Source organism: Phaenicophaeus curvirostris, chromosome 20, assembly GCF_032191515.1.
Source record: "Phaenicophaeus curvirostris isolate KB17595 chromosome 20, BPBGC_Pcur_1.0, whole genome shotgun sequence".
Classification (NCBI taxonomy): Eukaryota; Metazoa; Chordata; class Aves; order Cuculiformes; family Cuculidae; genus Phaenicophaeus; species Phaenicophaeus curvirostris.
In genome coordinates this window covers 3,933,321-3,941,754 of record NC_091411.1, presented here as the reverse complement: position 1 = coordinate 3,941,754, position 8,434 = coordinate 3,933,321, and the positions used below count along the sequence as shown (strand labels likewise).

Genomic DNA, 8,434 nt, shown 5'->3' with positions numbered 1-8,434 from the left:
TTTTCCAGATGCAGAAAATCCTGACAAAGCAGTCTAAGCTTCTCAGCCCCGGGCTTTTTGATACCACAGGATAAAGCAATCTGGCCTCTACTCTGTTGCCTCTGAGAAATAAGAATAAATTATAGCCATAAATAGAGCCCATTAATAGTGGGAAATTTTTCTATCAGTTATAAAAATGTTAAACAGCTTTCACCGAAACAAGGCCCTGAGCCAAGCAGCAGCCTCCATGCTTTCCAGCAGCTTTCAAGTCACTTCACTCTTTCATCTCTTTTCCTTCTCTTATTTCCTAGTTTATTGGAGAAGGACATTTTGGACAACAATCCTATACTAGGCTGATCCTTCGCACAATGCCATATCTTTTCAGCAACACCAACAGCAATGCACTTTAGGAAACAACCCGTACCCACAGTCACATTTTTGCTGCTCACAGCAAATGAGTTTTTCTACGGGAAGGTCCTCACTCTTCTAAGGAGCAACTGAGACCCTGCTCTTGTTCTCCACCACAGGGCTCAGTCCGTGAGCAAGAGGGCAGTACTGAAAGCACTGAAATTACAAAGAAATTTAGAAAATTCCTCCCACTTCTCCTCAGATGTGGCAAACGTGGCTTTCTGTGCATGTGTTCTCTTACTAACTTGACCAGAAACAGGAAGCATCAGCAATCTCACAAGCAAGTCTGCGCTGTTGAGGTTTCTTGGACCTTCTCAGACAAAAAAAAGCTGCACTCTTAAACTGTTTTATGTTTGCCTAAGAAGTATCTATGAGAACTAATATATGCCATTATTCATAATCTTGATTGATAGAAAAAGATGCATATCATTAGCTTAGTTCTGTCTGATGTTAATTGCTATATACACATTTAGTTGGGACTTAACTAGAAGTCAAGGCAATGCAATACACTTCCATCCAAGCTCGCCCGGGGGCAGCAAACCAAAATCAGATCAGGTTTAATATTCAAAATTACAGAATTGGATGTGAACTCCACCAAAGCTGTGAAGACTTTGAATCTAGGATTGCAATTAGGCTTTTCACCTCCCGTGAAATTGGCCTGAACCCAAACTCCTCAAAGCTCAGATCTGAAAATTAGGTCATGGTTTATCTGACACAGATTATTTATTTAGGCTACACAAATGCTTACTGAGGGACTTGGGGGTTTTGCATTCACTTCACTTCTGGTTTTGTTTCACTTTGTTTTCTTCCAGAGGGAGGAAACATCGTAGTCTCTTAGAAATCTTTTACTGTTCCATGGGGCAACTAGGGGCTGTGTGCTACTTAAAAATCTACAGCAGTCCTATGATCTCGCTTGGATCAAAAGTGCACTGATCTTCTGCACTCCTGCACTCCCTGTGTGCACCCAAATTCCTTTTGAGAGCAAACAACATCCTGCAAAAGCCTCAGTCACTTGCTCATACTCTTAAGTTAATATTATTATTATTCTTCATAATGCCATTTGATACAAAAATTACAAGCGGCTCTCTTTGTTTTCAAGCACCCTGTCCAGCAGCTAAAGTCAGAAAGGGACCGCGCAACACAAACAACCAGATGAAAAGCAAAATAAAAAAGGAAACTTTGCTTTTTGGAACCTCTAACTGGGCCTTGCTGATAGGTTTCTAAAAAAACGGAAGTGACACAACTTGTGTTGGGTGAGAACAGCAAAGGAAAACCTCAAAGCAAAGGCAGCTTCTGTAGGAGGAATAACTGTAAAAATGCAAATTCTGATGAGCAACACTTGTGACAGCAGGGGTTGCACTCAGTAACCTCAAAACCTCTTCCAGACTTGGCTTTTTGTGGTTGTAGTAGGCTCAGTTTCAAGAAACTATGATGGACTGTGAGGATATAGAATCTTGGAAAATTGTGTTGGAACAGTACATTCTGCGCACTGTGCAAACGCACTAGGGGAGCTCAGTGGAAGCTCTTTATATTCCTGATTTCTAGTTTCACTGCTGATCCCAGGAGCTTGAAGATTTGGGCTGGAGGAGGGTGGAGACCAAAGAAGGACAGCACAGCACGTTCTGAAATTTGGGTGCTTCTGAGGAGAGTGAAAGTGGAGAGCACTCAAGTGTCCAAAATTTGCATGAGGGCCAAAGCCTGCAACCTCTCCACGCTCAGTATCCCTGCTCGCTGCAGGCAGTGACCACCCTCCTCTGTTGTAAGACGATGATGTTGTACATCAAGGGTAAAGTCACCAGGTTTTTCCAAGATACCATATCCTGCAGTATTGTCACACCATTTCCATACAGCTATGTCCTCAGCATCTAAATTTAGGATCGCTATTTCCCTCTATAGCCACTGTGAAGCAAAAGCCTCCAGGAGGTGAATCAGAGCACCCAAAATAGCTGTTTAGATAAGACTTCTCTAGCTGCCTCATGAGTCTCTGTTCAGTCTAGTCACCAGGTCTTTGGTCTCAACAGCTTCATTCAATTCAAGCTAGATAAAAGGTTGCTTAATCTTGTGGATTTAAACTTTCTGGATGCTTTCTACTGATAATTTCTGGACACTTTCTACAGCTTCCCACCAAGCGCTGCCTGTGCTTTGAGGCTGTGTGGGGCTGTAGGGGAGCCTACAGCTCTCCAGCAGAATCTGTTTGTGAGGCAAAACACAAACAACAACTAAATTATTATATTTATGGATAAAAAAGGATAAGATTTTTCCGCTTAGGCCATTTTCACTCGCACCTGCACCTATTGCTTGGACTGGACGGGAACTGCTAGAGGAAGAGCAACATTCTGGAATTAGGCACCAATTCAATATTTAGGATTCGAAGCGACTGTTTTCTCATCTAAAACTGTTTAGTAAATATTTGCTAATTTTATTTTCAGTTTACATATTTTTTATTTCCTTTCTTTTCTGTTCTTTGCTTCTTCCCCTCTTTGCTTCTATATTTCTACATAAAAGTGGTTGGGGGAAAAAAATAAAATAATGAGAGGAAGGAAGGAAACCAAAGAAGTGTAAAGAATTGGGGGAAAAAACCGGTTTGAACAGTTAAATGAGCCTACAGAAACTCAGACTCCAAGAATGTGAGTGAATATTGTCCTATGCAACAATCTGAAAAGAGGTATTTCTAAAGCTTGTGCTTTAGAGGAAGAAGGAATATAATGCTTAAAAATGAGAATTTAATGCATTTTTTTAATACTTTATATGAATGTAATTCCAGGGGCTTTAACAAAGTTCCTCAAGCTTGACAGTGGCAGAAAAGCAGAACTTCTGCCTCTGGCAAGCAGAACTGTGCACAGTATAGCAAAGCCTTTATATTTAAAGGGTATTTTTTTCATGTATAAACCCGACTGTGTTGTGAGAAAGTTTATTGGGGACTTTAGAAATAGACACATATGAAATATCAAAATAATTATGTCACATAAAAGGAAATTGTTCTATGTTAATTATTGCAGTTTAAGTATTGGGTACATGGGTGTTTTCCTAAATAAACACATATGATTCATAACAAGGTGGCAAGTGTCTTTGCTCATCCTCAGAGAGTGTGCCTCCAGGGAAAAATCAGTAACAGCCCTGATCCTGCAGCCTAGCCAAAGCCAAACCTATTCCTTATGGGTGAGTCCATCTGATGCTGGACCGCAGCCCTTTGGACTACGTGCTTGGGCAGCGGGCTGCAGCGAGCATCTGCCCTTCTCCAGCAGTGTGGACCCTCATTACAGCTGTAGTCACGTGCATCCAAGAGCCTGGTTGGCCTTTAACCAACTACAGTCCTGAGGCTAAGGAAGAGATGATGAAAATTCATAGGCTCATGGAATGGTTTGGATTGGAAGGGATCTTAAAGACCATCTGGTTCCAACCTCCCTGCAATGGGCAGGGACACCTCCCACTGGATCAGGGGGCTCAAAGCCCCATCCAACCTGTCCCTGAACACCTCCAGGGAAGGGCATGCGCTGTTTCTCTGGGCAACCCGGGCCAGGGCCTCCCCACCCTCATAGTGAAGAATTTGTTCTTAATGTCTAGTCCAAATCTTCCCCCCTCCCCACCAATTTAAATGCATTCCCCCTCGTCCCATCACTCCATGCCTTGTAAAAAGTCCCTCCCCAGCTTTCCCGTGACCCCTTTCAGTACTGGAAGTTGCTGTACGGTCTCCCTGGAGCCTTCTCTTTTCCAGGCTGAACAACTGATGCAGCCCAGGATGGGGTTGGCATTTGGGCTGGTTTAAACATATTGTGAGCCGAAATACACCTGAGAGTGAAGGGGTGCTGGTTGGCTGCTCCCCTGGGGCACGGTCAGACTGACAGCAGTGGGATGAGGTTGTGCAGCAGCTACTGAAACAAGAGGCTGAGCTGAGTAAAGAAAGACAACTGGAAATTATCACAGTGCTCTTGAAGTTATAGGGCGGTGATGAGAGGTTGATCCGGCCTTGAAAATGTAAGAGCTGCATTTCACAGAGGCAGAGAATTTAGCAGGCTTTTCCAGTGCCTGGCAAGTTTTTTATTTTCTCAGATGAGAATCAAATGTCTTTGTCAAGATTGAATGTTTTAAACATTTTTGTTAAATGCTAATTAAAGCCTTGGAATTCAATCCTGGGAGGTGCTCAACACTTTTGTTCTGAGTCAGAGGACTACTTCACTGTAGACCTCACCTCAAGCAGGTGATCGATTGCAACCAAGAGGCTCTAAAATTATGTGGCCTCTTAAATGCTTGAGTGCTTTTAAGCAGGAAAAGACACAGTGAGTGAGTTTAGGTGCTGAGGAAATTCTGGGTCATGGCATCATATCCACAATTCAGTAACATATATCTGTCTAGTGTCAATATATTTAAAGAGTCACTTTAGCTTTTCCTTAGAATTTGATCCTTCATTACCCTAAAGATCAGGGGGGTTTAAGCTGGAAATAACTTCAATGCCACTTAAAGGTAATAAAACTCAATAAGAAACAAGGACCTCAGTGTGCATTTTATTTAGGTGTTATATAAAGTCACTCAAAGGATAACAAGAATTGAAGAGCCAAAGATCAAAAAAAACCCTTAAGTTGATTTTTTAAAAGCATTTTAAATAAAACCGTTAAAGCAAACAACTATAAATTTGCTTAAGAAAACACTACAGGCATGACTCATTCTGCAAGTCCTCTATATTAAATTCTGTGCAGATAAGACAAAGTCACTTCCTTATTGTAAAAGATAAAGAAATTAGGAAATAGATTTATAAATAATCTACCCTATGAGGTACATGCCATGTACAATTCAAAAGGTAATTATTTTTGTTCTGCTGGGGCCTGAGATTTACCACCAGTAGGACTGCAATATAACAAACCCACGATTTATGGTAGCAGGTTTGCTAGGATGTTATTAATTGTTGAGGGTACACTTCATTAGTAGCACTGCCAGCTAGAAGACTGAGCTTTTCAGAAGTTGAAGTCAAGTCAGTTTATGTACTGCAAAGGAAAGCAAAGCTTGCTGGCCTGAGCCAAAACTGAGAGCCACTATCCTGGCATCCGCAGTGGCCAGCACAGCTACACCAGGTAAAAATGCAAAGCCATGTCCCCACACACCATCTCATCCCACCCCACCAGCGATCAATGGAGATCATCTGGAGTTCTGACGTGGGATTTATCAGTTATTCAGTTTGTTCAACCTGGAGAAGAGAAGGCTCTGAGGAGACCTTATAGCAACCTTCCAGTATCTGATGGGGGCTACAAGAAAGCTGGGAAGGGACTGTTCACAAAGGCTTGTAGTGATAGGACAAGGGGCAATGGGTATAAACTGGAGAGGGGTAGGTTGAGATTGTACATAAGGAGGAGTTTCTTCACTATGAGACTGGTGAGTCCCTGGCCCAGGTTGCCCTGGGAAGTTGTGGCTGCGCCACCCCTGGAGCTGTTCAAGGACAGGTTTGACGGGGCTTGGAGCAAACTGAACTAGTGGGATGTGTCCCTGACCATCACTGGGGGGTTGGAACTGGATGGGCTTTGAGGTCTTTTCCAACCCAAAATATTCTATGATTCTTAACATGTTCAACACCCCATTGCTGTGAAAGATCACATTAAAATCTTGTAACTCACCATCCTCCTGAAGTGCAATAATTATGCAGAAATGTGAGAGGGGGAAACATCAGCCTTTTTGCTGGTTTTAGCTCATGTCTTTTATATCAGAGTGACACAGCATTTCTTGGCTTTCCTTGTTGTGCTCCCAAAGCAAAAATATCTTATGTGCCCCTCAGCTGAGGCGTCACACCTGACTTTGTTTGATTTATAGTCCATTTCACATGTTTTCTGTCACGTTGCTATGAGAGCCATCCACAGCACTAAAGTGAAGAAAGTAAATATAGGGAGGAAACACCTGTAACTAGGCTATACACAAAGGAAACTAAAGAATGGAAGAGAAAACAGTGAAACTCAGTGGGAGAAAAGCCAAGACATACACTCCCCTGCTTAACTTCTGAGATAATTCAGCTAATCTGGTGTTACACATCGTAAATATTTCTTAGAAAGTTTCTATTTTTACCATATCACCTGAATTGTGTCAAATGAACAAATGAATGTGTTGAACAACAGTAACTACAATACATAATCCAGGAAATAAAATTCAAATCCCCTCCATCACAGCCATTAGCGAAAATTCTTCCTTCCAACAGTAAGGAACTTTTTCCCTTAGTGTTTGTTTTTCAGAAGTCTATATGCTACAGTTGTTTTATCCTCCAGAATACTCAAATATTCAGAGCTTACTCAGATTAAATATACATCCCTGTATTACTGAATGTGTAAATTCATATAATTTGTAATGCTACTTTTTCCAGAAAAAAAAAGGGGAAAAAAAAGATATCTCTCTCAACCCCACATTAGGAATTGCCCAACAAAGAATAAAAATGAATAGGTAATGTTAAAGGCCAAAGGGAATATCATGTAAAGAAAGTGACATCATTTTTTTGCTTCCTTTTTTCCTCAAGGTTTGCACTACTCAAGGAAAACCAGTGTCCCAGAAAGTACAAGCCATGAATTTTTCAACAAGGCCACATTAATTTCTCTCCTTTTCTGGAAAGTACCAGCTCCACTGAAACTTTTATCAACAGAAGTTCCTAAGACCATGCTGAAATTTCTGGTTGAAACCACAGAAAGACTAAGACACTAACACAAAACAGTCAGAGGACCTGGCCCTTCCCAAAGGCAGGAGGACATGGTGGTAAAGTCTTACACCAGGTCTGCTCTGACAGAGCAGTGTCCCAGCAGGTGGCCCAAATCCTCGATGCTGCACTCCCCCTTACCACCAACACCACAGCCCCACTGCTCAAATTTCTGTTAGTTAACACAAGAAACTGATCATAGAATTGTAGAATAGTTTGGGTTGGAAGGGACCTTAAAGATCATCCAGTTCCAACCCTCCTGCCAGAGGCAGGGACACCTCCCTCTAGATCAGACTACCCAAGGCCCATCCAGCCTGGCCTTGAACCCCTCCAGGGATGGCGCAGCCAAAACTTCCCTGGGCAACCTGGGCCAGTGTCTCCCCACTCTCACCATGAAGAAATTCCTCCTTATGTCCAGTCTAAATCTGCCCCTCTCCAGTTTATACCCATTGCCCCTAGTCCTATCACTACAAGCCTTTGTAAACAGTCCCTCCCCAGCTTCCTTGCAGCCCCCATCAGATATTGGAACATTGCTATAAGGTCTCCTCAGAGCCTTCTCTTCTCCAGGCTGAACAACCCCAGCTCTCACAGCCTGTCCTTACATGGGAGGTGCTCCAGCCCTCTGAGCCTTGTAGCCTTGAGCACTCAGCCTTGTAGCCTCCTCTGGACCCATTCCAACAGCTCCATATCCTTCTTATGATGAGGATTCCAGAACTGGACACAGTATTCCAGATAAGATCTTGAAAGAGAGGAATAGAGGGGCAGAATCACCTCCTTTGACCTGCTGGTGACGCTTCTTTTGATGCAGCCCAGGATATAATTGGCCTTCCGGGCTGTGATTGCACACTGCTAGCTCATTTTGAGCTCACCAACCAGAACCCCCAAGTCCTTCTCTGCAGAGCTACTAATAACACCCTTCTAGGGTGTTCTTCTCCTTGGCTACAGAGAAGATGCTTCCTTGCTAGTAACAGGTTCTTTCTGAAAATCCCCAAAGCACTAAGCAAGGAGCTAAGTGCTGAAGACCAATCCTGGGAGACACTGCTTGGGGTAGCCCAATACAACTCCTTTGCTGGAAGGGCTGCAAATGATAAATTTCACCCAAGGGAACCAGAAAGCCTTATCCCTGTATCAGAGGTCTAGTAAGTGGGTTTCAGTTATTTGGATTAGGGGTTTGAACATGATGGGAGAAGCTCTGAAGACAGTCCTGGAGAGCTGCAAATATCTGCAACATGTAGGAGCGATTTTCAACCCAGATTCATTTTTATCGGGGAGTACAGTGACAGGACAATGGGGAATTGTGATGAGATTGTGAGGGGAGATTGTGATGAGATATCAGAAATAAATGTTTTGCAGTGAAGGTGGGGAGGCCCTGACCCAGGTTGCCCA

The 8,434-nt window shown here is 42.9% G+C and overlaps 1 long non-coding RNA gene across 1 annotated transcript in view; it reads right to left on the bottom strand.

The window, feature by feature from the left end:
• The window catches only part of LOC138729164 (uncharacterized), a 113,893-nt gene that overhangs the window by 27,641 nt on the left and 77,818 nt on the right, over positions 1-8,434 (bottom strand). The window lies entirely within an intron of this gene.